The sequence below is a fragment of the Ambystoma mexicanum genome, chromosome 1p (assembly GCF_040938575.1).
Source record: "Ambystoma mexicanum isolate Mex_15411 chromosome 1p, UKY_AmexF1_1, whole genome shotgun sequence".
In the NCBI taxonomy this organism is placed as follows: Eukaryota; Metazoa; Chordata; class Amphibia; order Caudata; family Ambystomatidae; genus Ambystoma; species Ambystoma mexicanum.
Window position 1 is genome coordinate 205,120,691 of NC_090921.1, and position 19,779 is coordinate 205,140,469.

A 19,779-nucleotide genomic window follows, 5' to 3' on the forward strand; every position below is an offset into this window, starting at 1 on the left:
AACTCCGCCTTTCATCCTTACCAAACACTGTGGGTCAGAAGATGCCCGAGGCTTCGTAGTGCTGTGTAAAAGCAAATTAGTATTATTATAAGCACAAAGAAATTACCAATAATGAAAATAAATTTCCCTTGAGTGGGATGGTAATTTTCGGAGAATTGAGGCAGCATGTACTGGTATCAGTCGTTCCCTCTCCCTGAACACTGGTGTATGTTTTGACATCACAGAATGATTAACCTTCATCTATCAGGGAAGGACAAAGAAAGATCCGTAGCATTGTAGTAAATAAGATATATTTTTTTTTGGTAAACACTACCACCCATATTTAAAATGTGTGAAGAAAACGGACGACGAGAATGGGATTGGAACCCACGCGTGCAGAGCACAATGGATTAGCAGACCATCGCCTTAACCACTCGGCCACCTCGTCTGCACACGAAAAGCTGGAAGCTGTAACTTTTTATCAGTGAAGTAGAGCTGTCCTGTGTGACTGGACCTGAATTACTTTTACTGTACACCACAGCAAGCTCTGAGCTGTGGGACATAGTGCTGCATTCTGGCCGGGCAAAATTGACGAGCAAAAGTATGATATTATATTCACTCATTAACTACTACCAAATCTGCATTCCCGTGTTATCATTTACACGAAATCAAGGAAAGCCTCCGCTCCACGTGCCACGGGCGAATCATGGCTCTTTTAACCGGAGTCAGGAACAGATGTGCTCAATAGATCAATGGCCTGTTTCATTTCACCAGGAAGAGGGGTGTGGCTAGACCTGCCACCTGGAAAAGGGGTGTGGCTAGACCTTTCACCGGAAGAGGGGTGGCCACGCCCCTTAGAGGCAATGATGACTTACCAGGTCATTTCAGGGTCATCATACCACTCACACTCAGAGGAACTGATGCTACAGACCATGTCACTGTGGCAAAAGGCTGCGAATGACCCTTTCATTATAAGGCAGTGATGCCCTAAACCTAGTACTGTTACTTGAGGGAACTGATACCACTACCCCCAGGAAAAATACTTTTGCTTGACTCGCTGTAAGACTTTAAGACTAAGACTTAAACAACAGCAACCCAGTTGCATCACAAGCTAGATATGGAGTGACAAGGACACATGATGGCAGGTGCTCATTGTGCACTGGCTCGTTGGTCTAGGGGTATGATTCTCGCTTCGGGTGCGAGAGGTCCCGGGTTCAAATCCCGGACGAGCCCTTATTTTTAACTTCACAAAAGGAATATTTATGTATTTTATGTTATTTGACCTCAACACTTTTGATCACATTAATGCCTCGGCATAGCGGAAATAAAGCAAAGCTCCTTTATAGTTCTAAATAAAATAAATTACATCGTTGTGAGGTCTCGGACATAAGGTTCACGCCCACCTCAGGTTTACGGTCAGTCGACATGTTCTTAAAAAGAAATGTGTCTGATTTTGCGACTTCACGTAGCTATGTATGCCAATGAACAATGGGTACAAACTTCATAAGACGTTTCCTGAAACCCCGTTTGTAAGGTTTGCACAAAGCAAGCAACTAAAAATACACTATCAGGTTAAAAACAGCGCGCACTGAAGCGAGGAGGTTTCCCAACCCTGGAATATTGGACACAGTGAAAAAACACTGTCTAAAGCGCTCCCAGTGACATCTCCCAAAAATGAAGCCTGTTTTTAAATAATGGTTTGGGTTAATCTAGGGAGAGCAGCTTAATAGGCAAAGACATTGAAAATACAGCATTTCTTGTAAATTAAAATGTCAAAATGTGTTATTTACTGCATTTGTTATGTAACTTGGTCTTATATAGGGTGCCGTATGCCATAAAATATGGAGTGACAAGGACACATGACGGCAGGTGTTCATTGTGTAATGGCTCTTTGGTCTAGGGGTATGATTCTCGCTTCAGGTGCGAGAGGTCCCGGGATCAAATCCTGGAATTAATTTATAATATAAATATTTTAAAGCATACGCGTGCCTAGATGCCTAAATTGGCTCCTTCGTGTTTGAGCAAGGGCATCGTTTTGCATGTACTCCAGTTCAGGCCTTTTGCTGGGGGGCATATCTCCCCCTCTGACTCTGGCCTCTAGTCATGGCTTTTTAGGTCTATTTCACCTCACAAATCCCCCCTCCTAGCACTGAAGCAACTATATTGAGAGAGAGAAGAGCTAGGAGAAAATTGGGTGTTCCTTCTGGGATAGCCTGGGTCCACCCCAAGGGTCTCCTTTAGAGAGTGCCTGCTCCTGGTTCATTCAAGGACTTCCCTTCAGAGTGTGTCTGCTCTATTTTGGCTCCTGATGGAGTGGTGTACTGGTACGTACTCACCCTCTTTAGATTTTGAATGTTCCATTAGGTTGGGGTTCCTGGACCTCTCCCCGTCCGGGGGCTCTCCTCTGGCCTTTAGAATCAAGGAGATAATAGATCTGCCAAGAAGAACAAAGAGATTAAGTATTTTACACAATACAATTTTTCCAATAGGGATGTGACAATAGATAACAAAGCAGCAGGAGAGATATGCATAAAGTGCACATTTCAAGCAAGCATTTGGTTTTCGACATACAAATATTTCCCAAACAGTGGTTCCTTACATTTTTCATTTTCGTAATCTTTTCAAAATAAGTATAATTGTTCGACTCCCTGTTATAGTAGGATTTTCTTTATTCAGGTTCTCGTTCCTTATCTTTACTCTTCGGAGGATTCCTGGGCTCTACCCTCACTGGGTTCTTCAATCAGTCGCAAATTCTGCCTGGGATGGCAGCACTTCAACTGATAGGTGTGCACCAATTTCTCTTCCGTTTGTCCTCCTTTAGGAATGCAGAATTATAAGTGACAGGTGAGATTTTGTCTACAATTTTAAAGGGGCCGCCACAGGAGTGAAGGAATTTCCGCTCCTAGGGCTTGTTCCTCTGAAAATTGTACCAGAAGACCCTGTCTCCTACTTGATACAATTTTTTAGTGGTCTTTAAATCGTAGTGGGTTTTCAACCACTCTGCCGATTTTTCCAGATTGCGCTGAGCATACATAAAATCATGCTGAAGGTGTCTTCTCAGATTCTCACTATATTCATGTATCCTGGATGCGTTAAACAGGTTCTGCTCTTGTGTTCTGTAGAGCAGATGCTATGGTAACACCATTTTTTGTCCAGTCATTAGCTCGAATGGAGACAGCTTTGTCATAGAAGATGGGGTAGACCTGATGGTCATGAGGACAAGCGGTAATTGGATGTCCTAACTAGGCCCAGAGTCCATAACAAACTTCTTTAGGATGCTCACGATCATTTTATTGTATCTCTCAACTCTCCCACTAGAGGCTGGTGGTAGGCAATATGGAGTTTTCTCTTTACCCCAAGTATCTCCCACATCTTTGTCATCACCTTGCTGGTGAAGTGACTTCCTCTGTCACACTGAATCCTTTGGAGGAGGCCGAAATGCGAGAATATTTGATTGATCATCAGGGCAGCTGCTGTTTCTGCCTTGCAACATGGGGCCGGGAGACATTCCACCCTTTGGTAAACAAGCATGTTACCATTAACATGTACTTGATTTCTCTAGAGGAACGAATCATGGGCACGATGAAATCTACTTGTAAATGTGGCCAAGGCAGCGTCATTCCTATTTTCTGGAGGGGAGCTCAGACAGTGAGTGAACTTGGCTGAAATTGCGCACACACTAGACACCCCTTCAAATATTGGTTGAGGTCCAGAGCCATGTGTGGCCTGCGTGCAGCCTCCCGCAAGATTTCCAAAGTAGTATGAAACCCCTGATGACCAGCTGTGGCTGCGTCATGGGCGTGATTAGCATATGGCTTCGGAATGAGGTAGGCACCACCTACTGGTCACATCCAGTGATGGATCTCTGTACCAACAAACCGTCTTGGATTCTGAATGTTTTGGGAAACTTCATCAACACCCGGAGAACCTCTTTCCTGGTGTAATTGTTTTCGGTCAGGGCAAAATTCACAGGGTCTTCAATGTGTTGATAACATTTCTCAATTATCGGATCTCGTTTTTGTGACGTGAGCAAATCAGCATCTGGCGTCTCCTTACTCCACTGGGCAGTTGAGAGTTAATTTTGGGCATATGTTTGGGACCTGGTAACAGCAGCGACCTGGATTTCCCCCAACAAGAACTCAATCTCTATGAGATCACCATGGACAGCTCTGGTTTTGGCCAGCTGGTCAGCCAGGTCATTTCCGGATTTGTCTGGTCCCTCTATTCTGGAATGACCCATGACCTTCTTCCAGTAGATGGATATCTCATTAGAGGTGACCAGATCATTGATAGATTGTATTAGTTTGCCATGCTTGAGTGGGTTATTGTTTGAACACGGCATCCCTCTGGTTTCCCAATTAATCAGTTGCTGAACAAACCCATTCCGGACATAATCTGAATCCATGATTATTATTAGTTCGTGGATTCAGTGTTGCATGGCAGTGAGGATGGCCTGATGAACCGCCATCAACTCCACCACCTGACTACTTCAGGGACCGATCTTGTATCCGGCTGAGGGCTCCGAGGCCTCATTCACCCAGCCATGCCCAACGCTGGCCATCAGTTCCTTTTCCTGATGGTTCTCAAAATGGTAGGAGCACCCATCCATATAAACTGTGGGCATCCCCTTGCATGTGTCTTCTTCATAGACTTTGTGCAGGGAATTCTGGTACACCTCCATGCTGTCTTGTGTTTCGATACTTTCGTCCTCGAGACAGTTTTCTCGAGCACAATCATGCAAGTCAGTCAAACCTTGCGCGAGGTGACTTTTCTTGTTTTGGCCATATCTCACCTCCGCAGGAAAGCCTTGCATGGACAGAATCCAGGAAGTATTTCTGGAATTATTCACATTCCCCACATGTATTTTGTCACTTCAAAGGTATTTCAAAGGCTGGTGAGGAGTCTCAACGATGATGTGCTCCTCCTAGCCCCTTCATCTGCGTATGAATCTTCCCTTCTTCCTCTCTATGTAGTCTATGCCTGCCTGGGTCTGGGGGCTGCTTATGCCCTCTACTGGGGGTCCAAATACCTCAGAGTTTATTATACATTCATTTTCAGGAGCTTTGTTTACCGTGCCTCTGGGCCGCTGGTGTTGCCACCCTCTGTTCCTCAGCTTCGGAGCAGCGCCCACAGTTCTGTGTCTGGGGAATTAGCGAGTAGTTTGCACGTGTATATGTTGCCTTGTAATCCTCGCCTCTCTTATCATCTGGATTGTATAAGGGTATTTTCCAGCACCTTACTGTCTTCTCAGATTGTTGCTGGGTAGTGGGTGTACCAGGGCCTTTACCATCCGTGCTTCCGGCTTGCCTGTGTTACACTTGTGGCCCCCCCTAACTTTGGTGATGTGCCAACAGCTCCAAATACATTGTGTCTGCCTGCTGTCCATTGGTGTGTGTGCCGCTTTAAGACCCTTGCAGCCCTCGTTGCAGCTGAGTCTGATTAGAGTCCCCACCCCAAGACTGCTTTGTGGTGTTAAAACTGATTCTGACCTTCTGTGACAGTCTCCAAGGCCCCCTCCGTTAGGCTTCCTCACAATGGTCCTTATGGTATTCCAACGTGGCTGGGGCTAAGCACCCCTACTCCTCTATCCCACGCATTGGACGTTGCCCACAACACTCTAGATCCTCTTTTCGGGGGCATAAGAACACTCAATGCCTTTCGGTCTGCTGTGCACCCTTAGTCGATGTTGAGTGAATAGTTGTGGGTACAAAACGACTTTGAGTGAGTCTTACTGGCGTGTGACATATAAATGTTCACCCTCCTCGGCACTTTAAGTACATTAGTACTCAGTTTGCATACTCTCTGTGAGCACTCAGCACATCTGCTCCGTGTTCTTTGTTTTCCAGCTTTCCTTGCCACGTCATTCGTTTCTCGAAGCTGGCTCTTCATGTGGGCTCTGGTGCGGCTTCCCCTTGAGATCAGGGCTCTGTTTTGATTCAAACGCGCTGCGTGGATTCTCCTTTCCTTTGTTCTAGGCTAGGCGCCATTTTGTTGCACTCGCCCGCAACACCATCCAAACTTTTCTTCCGTGTTCTGGCCTGCATGCAAGTCTCATCTGGGTTTTCAGCACTAAGTTCCCGGCATATTCATGTTGCTGTGACTTCCATTTTACTGTTCATATCTTGTTTATTATACCTGTTCAGCATTCGGATCTTCATCGGATCAGCAGGAGCTCCGAGATACAGGTCTTTTACGTGGCCATGTAGCCACGACCCCTTCCTTTAGCTTTTTATCTTTCCAAAGTGAGTCACTAAAATGAGTAGCATTGAACAGGGCAGTGCTATACAAATGCATGACCAGTAGCAGGTGCTATGTATGGAAAAGTGAATGTATTGTTCCTGTTCTACATAAATCCTCTTGCTTCAAAATAGAGTGCATTGTGCCTTGTTTTTACAATTAATTTTGTGAGATTGGTCCGGTGAACGATCACGTGAGACTTGCTGATTGTGTTGTGCTTCAGTGCTCGGATGAGAATGGCATAGTGTTTCTAGCATTCACAAGGCAGTTCTGTGACACTGGCTCACTGTTTTTGTGGGTCATTATGTGAGTCAGACCTGGTGTTTCAGGGAGCAATTGTGAGATTGGTTGTGTCTTGGTGAAGCATTGCGTAATAATCTTAAGAATTGAGCCATTTTTAGTTTTGGCTGTTGGGTGCACTGAAGAACCACCTATTACCTGAATTGATTACATTGGAGTAAAGCGAGGTGAGCGATGTCAGCAGGGATACAGGGCTTGTGGATGTTATTTATTTATTTACCTACCCAGTGACTGCCCATGGCCAGGCTAATCTCTATGCAGCCATTCGGGTCACTACCTGCCCTCATCGCCCAATATACATCATCCAAGCAGTAACAGCAAACGTGGTGATGCGAGTGACTGCCATTATTTCAAAGTATTCTTAAGAGTTAATTGCTTAACTGTAGCTATAACTGTGCTGCTGGTGTAATAAGATTGTCTTAAACAAGTGTGCGTTCAGTATGTGTGTCCTTTCAATAAAGTCCTGTTAAAAACAAAAAAATAAAATGCTAAAACTATTGGCTTTGCCAATGCGTGTCTTTTTTTTTATCGTGCACAGGGACCTCCTGTCACATGCGCCCGAACACTGCGGGCGTTGCCAAAGGAGCCGGCGGTTGTCGACGTGTTGCTGTTGGGCTGCATTTTATTTCCACATGTGATCCGCTGTGGCACACTCAGGGATTCAGGGCGCGTGCCGGCACCAAGCGGGACCTCGCTGGCGATTCCGACGATGGTCCGGCATGACCCAACCGGCAACACACACCAACAGGTAATTACATAACCAGGAACTTCGGTGGAATTACATAACTGATCTTCCCACAAACCCTAAACAATATGAGCAGCTCCTTCCGCAATGCCCACGAATTTAAGAAATGTCTGAATGCATTTGTAGCGTGACTGCTGTGTAGGGCCCCTATTTATCCACGGGGATTCTGCTAATTGTAATTGTAACAGTAATGCTAATTGTAATTACTGGTTAGCAACACTTGTACTGAATCCGGCCAGGGCCAAACTCCGCCTTTCATCCTTACCAAACACTGTGGGTGAGAAGATGCCCGAGGCTTCGTAGTGCTGTGTAAAAGAAAATTAGTATTATTATAAGCACAAAGAAATTACCAATAATGAAAATAAATTTCCCTTGAGTGGGATGGTAATTTTCGGAGAATTGAGGCAGAATGTACTGGTATCAGTCGTTCCCTCTCCCTGAACACTGGTGTATGTTTTGACATCACAGAATGATTAGCCTTCATCTATCAGGGAAGGACAAAGAAAGATCCGTAGCATTGTAGTAAATAAGATATATTTTTTTTTGGTAAACACTACCACCCATATTTAAAATGTGTGAAGAAAACGGACGACGAGGATGGGATTGGAACCCACGCGTGCAAAGCACAATGGATTAGCAGACCATCGCCTTGACCACTCGGCCACCTCGTCTGCACACGAAAAGCTGGAAGCTGTAACTTTTTATCAGTGAAGTAGAGCTGTCCTGTGTGACTGGACCTGAATTACTTTTACTGTACACCACAGCAAGCTCTGAGCTGTGGGACATAGTGCTGCATTCTGGCCGGGCAAAATTGACGAGCAAAAGTATGATATTATATTCACTCATTAACTACTACCATTTCTGCATTCCCGTGTTATCATTTACACGAAATCAAGGAAAGCCTCCGCTCCACGTCCCACGGGCGAATCATGGCTCTTTTAACCGGAGTCAGGAACAGATGTGCTCAATAGATCAATGGCCTGTTTCATTTCACCAGTAAGAGGGGTGTGGCTAGACCTGCCACCTGGAAAAGGGGTGTGGCTAGACCTTTCACCGGGAGAGGGGTGGCCACGCCCCTTAGAGGCAATGATGTCACTTACCAGGTCATTTCAGGGTCATCATACCACTCACACTCAGAGGAACTGATGCTACAGACCATGTCACTGTGGCAAAAGGCTGCGAATGACCCTTTCATTATAAGGCAGTGATGCCCTAAACCTAGTACTGTTACTTGAGGGAACTGATACCACTACCCCCAGGAAAAAATACTTTTGCTTGACTCGCTGTAAGACTTTAAGACTAAGACTTAAACAACAGCAACCCAGTTGCATCACAAGCTAGATATGGAGTGACAAGGACACATGATGGCAGGTGCTCATTGTGCACTGGCTCGTTGGTCTAGGGGTATGATTCTCGCTTCGGGTGCGAGAGGTCCCGGGTTCAAATCCCGGACGAGCCCTTATTTTTAACTTCACAAAAGGAATATTTATGTATTTTATGTTATTTGACCTCAACACTTTTGATTACATTAATGCCTCTGCATAGCGGAAATAAAGCAAAGCTCCTTTATAGTTCTAAATAAAATAAATTACATCGTTGTGAGGTCTCGGACATAAGGTTCACGCCCACCTCAGGTTTACGGTCAGTCGACATGTTCTTAAAATGATATGTGTCTGATTTTGCGACTTCACGTAGCTATGTATGCCAATGAACAATGGGTACAAACTTCATAAGACGTTTCCTGAAACCCCGTTTGTAAGGTTTGCACAAAGCAAGCAACTAAAAATACACTATCAGGTTAAAAACAGCGCGCACTGAAGCGAGGAGGTTTCCCAACCCTGGAATATTGGACACAGTGAAAAAACACTGTCTAAAGCGCTCCCAGTGACACCTCCCAAAAATGAAGCCTGTTTTTAAATAATGGTTTGGGTTAATCTAGGGAGAGCAGCTTAATAGGCAAAGACATTGAAAATACAGTATTTCTTGTAAATTAAAATGTCAAAATGTGTTATTTACTGCATTTGTTATGTAACTTGGTCTTATATAGGGTGCCGTACGCCATAAAATATGGAGTGACAAGGACACATGACGGCAGGTGTTCATTGTGTAATGGCTCTTTGGTCTAGGGGTATGATTCTCGCCTCAGGTGCGAGAGGTCCCGGGATCAAATCCTGGAATTAATTTATAATATAAATATTTTAAAGCATACGCGTGCCTAGATGCCTAAATTGGCTCCTTCGTGTTTGAGCAAGGGCATCGTTTTGCATGTACTCCAGTTCAGGCCTTTTGCTGAGGGGCAAATCTCCCCCTCTGACTCTGGCCTCTAGTCATGGCTTTTTAGGTCTATTTCACCTCACAAATCCCCCCTCCTAGCACTGAAGCAACTATATTGAGAGAGAGAAGAGCTAGGAGAAAATTGGGTGTTCCTTCTGGGATAGCCTGGGTCCACCCCAGGGGTCTCCTTTAGAGAGTGCCTGCTCCTGGTTCATTCAAGGACTTCCCTTCAGAGTGTGTCTGCTCTATTTTGGCTCCTGATGGAGTGGTGTACTGGTACGTACTCACCCTCTTTAGATTTTGAATGTTCCATTAGGTTGGGGTTCCTGGACCTCTCCCCGTCCGGGGGCTCTCCTCTGGCCTTTAGAATCAAGGAGATAATAGATCTGCCAAGAAGAACAAAGAGATTAAGTATTTTACACAATACAATTTTTCCAATAGGGATGTGACAATAGATAACAAAGCAGCAGGAGAGATACGCATAAAGTGCACATTTCAAGCAAGCATTTGGTTTTCGACATACAAATATTTCCCAAACAGTGGTTCCTTACATTTTTCATTTTCGTAATCTTTTCAAAATAAGTATAATTGTTCGACTCCCTGTTATAGTAGGATTTTCTTTATTCAGGTTCCCGTTCCTTATCTTTACTCTTCGGAGGATTCCTGGGCTCTACCCTCACTGGGTTCTTCAATCAGTCGCAAATTCTGCCTGGGATGGCAGCACTTCAACTGATAGGTGTGCACCAATTTCTCTTCCGTTTGTCCTCCTTTAGGAATGCAGAATTATAAGTGACAGGTGAGATTTTGTCTACAATTTTAAAGGGGCCGCCCCAGGAGTGAAGGAATTTCCGCTCCTAGGGCTGGTTCCTCTGAAAATTGTACTAGAAGACCCTGTCTCCTACTTGATACAATTTTTTAGTGGTCTTTAAATCGTAGTGGGTTTTCAACCCCTCTGCCGATTTTTCCAGATTGCGCTGAGCATACATAAAATCATGCTGAAGGTGTCTTCTCAGATTCTCACTATATTCATGTATCCTGGATGCGTTAAACAGGTTCTGCTCTTGTGTTCTGTAGAGCAGATGCTATGGTAACACCATTTTTTCTCCAGTCATTAGCTCGAATGGAGACAGCTTTGTCATAGAAGATGGGGTAGACCTGATGGTCATAAGGACAAGCGGTAATTGGATGTCCTAACTAGGCCCAGAGTCCATAACAAACTTCTTTAGGATGCTCACGATCATTTTATTCTATCTCTCAACTCTCCCACTAGAGGCTGGTGGTAGGCAATATGGAGTTTTCTCTTTACCCCAAGTATCTCCCACATCTTTGTCATCACCTTGCTGGTGAAGTGACTTCCTCTGTCACACTGAATCCTTTGGAGGAGGCCGAAATGCGAGAATATTTGATTGATCATCAGGGCAGCTGCTGTTTCTGCCTTGCAACATGGGGCCGGGAGACATTCCACCCTTTGGTAAACAAGCATGTTACCATTAACATGTACTTGATTTCTCTAAAGGAACGAATCATGGGCCCGATGAAATCTACTTGTAAATGTGGCCAAGGCAGCGTCATTCCTATTTTCTGGAGGGGAGCTCAGACAGTGAGTGAACTTGGCTGAAATTGCACACACACTAGACACCCCTTCAAATATTGGTTGAGGTCCAGAGCCATGTGTGGCCTGCGTGCAGCCTCCCGCAAGATTTCCAAAGTAGTATGAAACCCCTGATGACCAGCTGTGGCTGCGTCATGGGCGTGATTAGCATATGGCTTCGGAATGAGGTAGGCACCACCTACTGGTCACATCCAGTGATGGATCTCTGTACCAACAAACCGTCTTGGATTCTGAATGTTTTGGGAAACTTCATCAACACCCGGAGAACCTCTTTCCTGGTGTAATTGTTTTCGGTCAGGGCAAAATTCACAGGGTCTTCAATGTGTTGATAACATTTCTCAATTATCGGATCTCGTTTTTGTGACGTGAGCAAATCAGCATCTGGCGTCTCCTTACTCCACTGGGCAGTTGAGAGTTAATTTTGGGCATATGTTTGGGACCTGGTAACAGCAGCGACCTGGATTTCCCCCAACAAGAACTCAATCTCTATGAGATCACCATGGACAGCTCTGGTTTTGGCCAGCTGGTCAGCCAGGTCATTTCCGGATTTGTCTGGTCCCTCTATTCTGGAATGACCCATGACCTTCTTCCAGTAGATGGATATCTCATTAGAGGTGACCAGATCATTGATAGATTGTATTAGTTTGCCATGCTTGAGTGGGTTATTGTTTGAACACGGCATCCCTCTGGTTTCCCAATTAATCAGGTGCTGAACAAACCCATTCCGGACATAATCTGAATCCATGATTATTATTAGTTCGTGGATTCAGTGTTGCATGGCAGTGAGGATGGCCTGATGAACCGCCATCAACTCCACCACCTGACTACTTCAGGGACCGATCTTGTGTCCGGCTGAGGGCTCCGAGGTCTCATTCACCCAGCCATGCCCAACGCTGGCCATCAGTTCCTTTTCCTGATGGTTCTCAAAATGGTAGGAGCACCCATCCATATAAACTGTGGGCATCCCCTTGCATGTGTCTTCTTCATAGACTTTGTGCAGGGAATTCTGGTACACCTCCATGCTGTCTTGTGTTTCGATACTTTCGTCCTCGAGACAGTTTTCTCGAGCACAATCATGCAAGTCAGTCAAACCTTGCGCGAGGTGACTTTTCTTGTTTTGGCCATATCTCACCTCCGCAGGAAAGCCTTGCATGGACAGAATCCAGGAAGTATTTCTGGAATTATTCACATTCCCCACATGTATTTTGTCACTTCAAAGGTATTTCAAAGGCTGGTGAGGAGTCTCAACGATGATGTGCTCCTCCTAGCCCCTTCATCTGCGTATGAATCTTCCCTTCTTCCTCTCTATGTAGTCTATGCCTGCCTGGGTCTGGGGGCTGCTTATGCCCTCTACTGGGGTTCCAAATACCTCAGAGTTTATTATACATTCATTTTCAGGAGCTTTGTTTACCGTGCCTCTGGGCCGCTGGTGTTGCCACCCTCTGTTCCTCAGCTTCGGAGCAGCGCCCACAGTTCTGTGTCTGGGGAATTAGCGAGTAGTTTGCATGTGTATATGTTGCCTTGTAATCCTCGCCTCTCTTATCATCTGGATTGTATAAGGGTATTTTCCAGCACCTTACTGTCTTCTCAGATTGTTGCTGGGTAGTGGGTGTACCAGGGCCTTTACCATCCGTGCTTCCGGCTTGCCAGTGTTACACTTGTGGCCCCCCCTAACTTTGGTGATGTGCCAACAGCTCCAAATACATTGTGTCTGCCTGCTGTCCATTGGTGTGTGTGCCGCTTTAAGACCCTTGCAGCCCTCGTTGCAGCTGAGTCTGATTAGAGTCCCCACCCCAAGACTGCTTTGTGGTGTTAAAACTGATTCTGACCTTCTGTGACAGTCTCCAAGGCCCCCTCCGTTAGGCTTCCTCACAATGGTCCTTATGGTATTCCAACGTGGCTGGGGCTAAGCACCCCTACTCTTCTATCCCACGCATTGGACGTTGCCCACAACACTCTAGATCCTCTTTTCGGGGGCATAAGAACACTCAATGCCTTTCGGTCTGCTGTGCACCCTTAGTCGATGTTGAGTGAATAGTTGTGGGTCCAAAACGACTTTGAGTGAGTCTTACTGGCGTGTGACATCTAAATGTTCACCCTCCTCGGCACTTTAAGTACATTAGTACTCAGTTTGCATACTCTCTGTGGGCACTCAGCACATCTGCTCCGTGTTCTTTGTTTTCCAGCTTTCCTTGCCACGTCATTCGTTTCTCGAAGCTGGCTCTTCATGTGGGCTCTGGTGCGGCTTCCCCTTGAGATCAGGGCTCTGTTTTGATTCAAACGCGCTGCGTGGATTCTCCTTTCCTTTGTTCTAGGCTAGGCGCCATTTTGTTGCACTCGCCCGCAACACCATCCAAACTTTTCTTCCGTGTTCTGGCCTGCATGCAAGTCTCATCTGGGTTTTCAGCACTAAGTTCCCGGCATATTCATGTTGCTGTGACTTCCATTTTACTGTTCATATCTTGTTTATTATACCTGTTCAGCATTCGGATCTTCATCGGATCAGCAGGAGCTCCGAGATGCAGGTCTTTTACGTGGCCATGTAGCCACGCCCCCTTCCTTTAGCTTTTTATCTTTCCAAAGTGAGTCACTAAAATGAGTAGCATTGAACAGGGCAGTGCTATACAAATGCATGACCAGTAGCAGGTGCTATGTATGGAAAAGTGAATGTATTGTTCCTGTTCTACATAAATCCTCTTGCTTCAAAATAGAGTGCATTGTGCCTTGTTTTTACAATTAATTTTGTGAGATTGGTCCGGTGAACGATCACGTGAGACTTGCTGATTATGTTGTGCTTCAGTGCTCGGATGAGAATGGCCTAGTGTTTCTAGCATTCACAAGGCAGTTCTGTGACACTGGCTCACTGTTTTTGTGGGTCATTATGTGAGTCAGACCTGGTGTTTCAGGGAGCAATTGTGAGATTGGTTGTGTCTTGGTGAAGCATTGCGTAATAATCTTAAGAATTGAGCCATTTTTAGTTTTGGCTGTTGGGTGCACTGAAGAACCACCTATCACCTGAATTGATTGCATTGGAGTAAAGCGAGGTGAGCGATGTCAGCAGGGATACAGGGCTTGTGGATGTTATTTATTTACTTACCTAACCAGTGACTGCCCATGGCCAGGCTAATCTCTATACAGCCATTCGGGTCACTCCCTGCCCTCATCGCCCAATATACATCATCCAAGCAGTAACAGCAAACGTGGTGATGCGAGTGACTGCCATTATTTCAAAGTATTCTTAAGAGTTAATTGCTTAACTGTAGCTATAACTGTGCTGCTGGTGTAATAAGATTGTCTTAAACAAGTGTGCGTTCAGTATGTGTGTCCTTTCAATAAAGTCCTGTTAAAAACAAAAAAATAAAATGCTAAAACTATTGGCTTTGCCAATGCGTGTCTTTTTTTTTATCGTGCACAGGGACCTCCTGTCACATGCGCCCGAACACTGCGGCCGTTGCCAAAGGAGCCGGCGGTTGTCGACGTGTTGCTGTTGGGCTGCATTTTATTTCCACATGTGATCCGCTGTGGCACACTCAGGGATTCAGGGCGCGTGCCGGCACCAAGCGGGACCTCGCTGGCGATTCCGACGATGGTCCGTCATGACCCAACCAGCAACGCACACCAACAGGTAATTACATAACCAGGAACTTCGGTGGAATTACATAACTGATCTTCCCACAAACCCTAAACAATATTAGCAGCTCCTTCCGCAATGCCCACGAATTTAAGAAATGTCTGAATGCATTTGACTGATGTGTAGGGCCCTTATTTATCCTCGGGGATTCTCCTAATTGTAATTGTAACAGTAATGCTAATTGTAATTACTGGTCAGCAACACTTGTACTGAATCCGGCCAGGGCCAAACTCCGCCTTTCATCCTTACCAAACACTGTGGGTGAGAAGATGCCCGAGGCTTTGTAGTGCTGTGTAAAAGAAAATTAGTATTATTATAAGCACAAAGAAATTACCAATAATGAAAATAAATTTCCCTTGAGTGGGATGGTAATTTTCGGAGAATTGAGGCAGAATGTACTGGTATCAGTCGTTCCCTCTCCCTGAACACTGGTGTATGTTTTGACATCACAGAATGATTAGCCTTCATTGTTGTAATGTGCACGGGCTCGTGCAGGGACACTCGTGGAATGTTATGATTGTTCGGGAGAGAACATTCCACGGTGGCCGTTGGCTGGAGGTGGCAGAGAGCAGGCTTGTGGGGTCGCGTAAATAAATACTTGTAACATACTTACATGTGTACGGAGGATTTACATCAGTGGCGACGAGGATTTTACGTGACCCCGTTCCACGTGTGCATCGGCCGGTTGTTGGGTGCTGCTGCCTGCCGTCCTAGCATTGCAGCTGACGACGTGGATTAAGGTCGGAATTCGTTGGAGCCGCCGGCCGCCTACCCCTGTGCCGTTAGGGGCGGAAGTGGCCACAGGCGGGCTCCGTTGGGGGCGTGTGGTTCCCAGTGGCGATTGGCGGCCAGGAGCTCACCAGGGGCATCAAGCCGATTCGGGAGGCGGCTACGGACCCTCCTGTGTCCCGAAGGGGAAGAAGCCGGGGCAGCAGGGCCACATCATTGCGCTGGCAAGTTGCAAACAAGCATCGCTGTTGGGGATCCGGTTGGTGTCCCGCAGGAGGAGCACTTGTTGTACGGAGGGCTGTATCCCGGTGTTGTGTTCGGCGCAAGAGACTGTATGTCGGCTGACAGCTCCGCCCCCGGCAGCGCATGCGCAACGCGCAGATCACTGCTGCCTGCTTGAGGGAGGAAGGAGGGGCTGCGGTGGCGCTGCGCGGCGTATATTAAAGATCAGCTGACTGCGGTACGTTGTACGGAGGACTGTATGTCGGCTGACAGCTCCGCCCCCGGCAGCGCATGCGCAACGCGCAGATCAGCTCAGCTGCCTGCTTGAGGGAGGAAGGAGGGGCTGCGGTGGCGCTGCGCGGCGTATATTAAGGATCAGCTGATTTCTGTTGTTCAGGAGCTTCGTACAAACGCTGCACACGGGCACCTGGAGCTTGAGTTCTTCTACGTGCCATCAGACAGGATATTGGTGGTAAGGTCGGGCATATGACTGCTGTGGAGCACTGGACATACGGTTTGGGCTGTGATCTGGAAGTGGAATTTAAATCTCTGGGTTGTGACTCACCCGGTGCATTTTGACGGTTGTACTGCAATTACGTGTGGGTGCACGTGCACAAGGTGCCACTGACGGATCATCTCAAGGGAACAAGAGGTCTGGAGGTTCTCACTAGGGCGGGGAAAGATTCTTGTTGGGGGTTTAAGGAACAAGGATTTCCGTCAGCAATGTTACATACGGCTGCAAGGCCTCCGCCAGCTTTTCTGCCAAATCCTGGAGAGCCTGTTGCTCCTTGGGAGCAGTGGGTGGATGCCTTCAAAGTATATTTGAGGGCTGCTGGCGGGGCAAAGTTCAACGATGATGAAAAGGAGGCTGCACTGCTGAATTGTATTGGGACTGAGGGCTTGAGAGTTTTTCGGCACTTGCCAGGGGAAAACGTAATGGTTCAAGGGGGAGGTGAGGGAGAAATGGTTATTAGTGCATATGAGACAGCTTTGAAGAAGTTACAAATGCGTTTTGGTAAAAGAGTTAACGTGGTATTAGAGCGGTATAAGTTTTTCTCTAGGGCACAAGGCTCTACGGAAAGCATAGATACTTATGTTACGGCACTACGTGCACTCATGGCTACATGTGGGTTTCCTGGCAATGGTGAGGAACACATAAGGGATCAGGTTATGATGAAGACATCTAATCAGAAAATCAGAGAAAGGTTATGGATAGAGAGTGATCCTTCACTTGAGAAGGTGTTGGAGATTGCAAGAGCAATTGAAGCTTCTAAGACCAGTGTACAAATGCTTACTGAGAGGGATGTGAATAGGGAGATGGTGCATGCTGTGGTAGCAAAGAACAAGAAAGGTTTGGATAGGGCTGGGGTGCAAGGGACTAGAGCACCTAAGAGTAAGGAGGGATGCAAGAATTGTGGCTGGTCAAGTCACACGGCTGAGTCTAAATCTTGTCCTGCCTGCAATGTTGAATGCAGGAAGTGTAAGCGTTTGGGCCATTTTGCACGCATGTGTAAGGGGCAGTTGGTTGCTAGTGTGGCATTAGAAGACTCTACCATGTTGTTAGAAGGGACATCAGGAGGGGGATCTAATCAAAGCGTCATATTACATGTGGAGGGAAGTGGGCGGAAGGGTCCATGGGTGTCGGTGTTGGTAGATCAGCACCCTGTGGATATGCTGGTGGATTCGGGGTCACCTTATACACTGGTGGCCCCGGAAGTGTATCAAGAAATGTTGGGTAAAGATATTTCTACTTTATTGGCTACAGATATCAAACCATGTGCATATGGGCAGAGTCCCATCGACCTACTGGGCTACAATTGGTCGAATTTTTCTTTCAAAGGGAGGCAGACCTTGGGTAAGTTGTATGTGGCTTCAAAGGGCACAAGTGTGTTGGGTTGGGATGAGCAGGCTGCACTTAAAATACAGATTCACCCGGGTGAGAAGGAACCGGTTCTCAGTGTCACGGAGGGAGCAGGACAGAATGATAAAATGGTTACTTCTACGGTGCTTATGAGTGAATTTCCTGAGGTGTTTTCGGACACTCTGGGTAGGCTCAGAGGTTTTACACATCGCATTGTTTTGAAGAAGGGTGCGGTTCCCAAAGTACATAAAGTGAGGGGAGTGCCAGTAGCGGCGAGGGAGGCATTCAAGGAGGAATTGGCCAAATTGCAGTCAGCAGGGATAATTGAGCCCATTGAGTCCTCAGAGTGGTTGTTTCCCGTGGTTTTGGTTAAAAAGGGGGATGGGAGCATCAGAATGTGTGTAGATCTCCGGGAGCTGAATTCAAGCATATGGGTGGATCGGCACCCATTGCCGAATATTAATGAGTTGTTGTTGACATTAGGAGATGCCAAGTATTTTTCAACTTTTGATCTGTCAACAGCGTACCATCAAATCGACCTGCATGTTGACTCTAGACCACTTACTTCGTTTGTGACTCCGTTTGGGGCATACAGATTCTGTCGCATGCCATTTGGCCTTGCTTCGGCTTCGGCAGTCTTCCAGAGGTTGATGCAACAGATGTTGGGTGGGGTGGTGGGAGTCAGTTATTTTCAAGATGACATTCTTATCTGGGGCAGTAGCAGGGAGGAACATGATGCCAGGGTAAGGAGGGTCATGCAGATTCTTAAGGACAAAGGTCTGACTGTAAAGTTAATCAAGTGTCAGGTAGGTGTGGAAGAGGTCACATATTTGGGACATGTATTGAGCTCACGAGGTGTGAGTCCCAAAAGGGAGTTGGTGCAGGTGTTGAGGGATACACCAGCTCCGGTCAATAAGGATCAGCTAAGGGCTTTTTTGGGCCTTGCGGAGTACTATGTTAAGTTTATACCCAATTATGCGGAAAAAACAGTGGCCATGAGAGCGCTTATGAGGAAGTGTGTAAAATTTGCATGGTCTCAGGAGTGTGCAGTGGAATTTGGGTTGGTGAAGAAGGATGTAGAAAATGCTCCTTGCCTGAAATCGTTTGACCCGAAAAATAAAACGGCCCTGACTGTGGATGCAAGTGAAGTGGGTTTGGGGGCAGTGCTGGAGCAGTGGATAAGTGGTGAATGGATGCCAGTGGCTTTTGCCTCAAGGACGTTGAGAGATGTTGAAACTAGATACTCGGTAATTGAGAGAGAGACTTTGGCAGTGTTATGGGCTTCAAAACACTTTAGGACGTTTTTGTGGGGCATTCCTTATATTGTCAGAACAGACCATAAACCGTTGGTGCAAGTGTTTTCTACCAAGGGAGTGATGGCAGTATCCCCGAGGATTGCGAAATGGTCAGTACAACTACAGGATTACAATTTTTCATTGCAGTATTTTCCGGGGAAGTTGAATGTTGTGGCAGACTGTTTGTCCCGTTTGCCTATGGTGGAAGAGGGTGATCAGACGATTTTAAGGAAAGATGAAGACTGGCAGGATAGTCAGGTTGCTTATGTGACGTCTGCGGTGGAGAAATCGTTGTGGGATCAGGAGTCTGAGGCCGATCTTGAGTTAAAGTGGATTAAGGAAGGTCTAGTGAAAGGGTGGCACACGGTAAAGGACAGGCCTGAAGGGAAAGGTTATGCCCAAGTTTTACATGAATTAGCCGAGGGTCCATGGGGTGTGTCTAGGGGAAGTAGGTTGATACCCCCTGTGAGTTTGAGAGGGAGAATAGTCACGTTAGCACATGTTGGTCATTTGGGTCGATCTTTGACTAAGAGGAGACTCAGGGAGGAGTACTGGTGGCCGGCTATGGACAAGGATGTCGAACAGGTGGTGAAAGACTGTCAGGCATGCTCTGTTAGCGATAAAAGCAAGGTACTCCATACACAGCCTATACATCCTGTAGAGGTTCCAGAACAAGTGTGGTCGAAATTGGCGTTAGATATCATGGGTCCGTTTGAGTGTTTAGAGCCTGAGTGCAGATATATGTTGGTGTTGGTGGACTATACATCCAGGTGGATTGAGGTGGCGGCGTGTTCTTGCGTCACAACTGATTCTGTCATGGATTTCTTGAGGAAAATTTTTGATCGTGAGGGATTACCTGCAACATTAGTCACAGATAATGGGGTGCAGTTCACT

At 46.4% G+C, this 19,779-nt stretch overlaps 4 non-coding genes across 4 annotated transcripts; 2 read left to right on the forward strand and 2 right to left on the reverse strand.

Moving 5' to 3' along the window:
• Positions 1-345: 345 nt before the first annotated feature.
• On the reverse strand, positions 346-427 carry TRNAS-GCU (transfer RNA serine (anticodon GCU)). The gene has a single exon. It is a non-coding gene; the product is annotated as a tRNA-Ser (tRNA).
• Positions 428-1,140: 713 nt separating this feature from the next.
• TRNAP-CGG (transfer RNA proline (anticodon CGG)) lies at positions 1,141-1,212 on the forward strand. The gene has a single exon. It is a non-coding gene; the product is annotated as a tRNA-Pro (tRNA).
• A 6,638-nt stretch (positions 1,213-7,850) lies between these two features.
• On the reverse strand, positions 7,851-7,932 carry TRNAS-GCU (transfer RNA serine (anticodon GCU)). Its single transcript has one exon. It is a non-coding gene; the product is annotated as a tRNA-Ser (tRNA).
• A 716-nt stretch (positions 7,933-8,648) lies between these two features.
• TRNAP-CGG (transfer RNA proline (anticodon CGG)) lies at positions 8,649-8,720 on the forward strand. The gene has a single exon. It is a non-coding gene; the product is annotated as a tRNA-Pro (tRNA).
• The last annotated feature ends 11,059 nt before the right edge of the window (positions 8,721-19,779 follow it).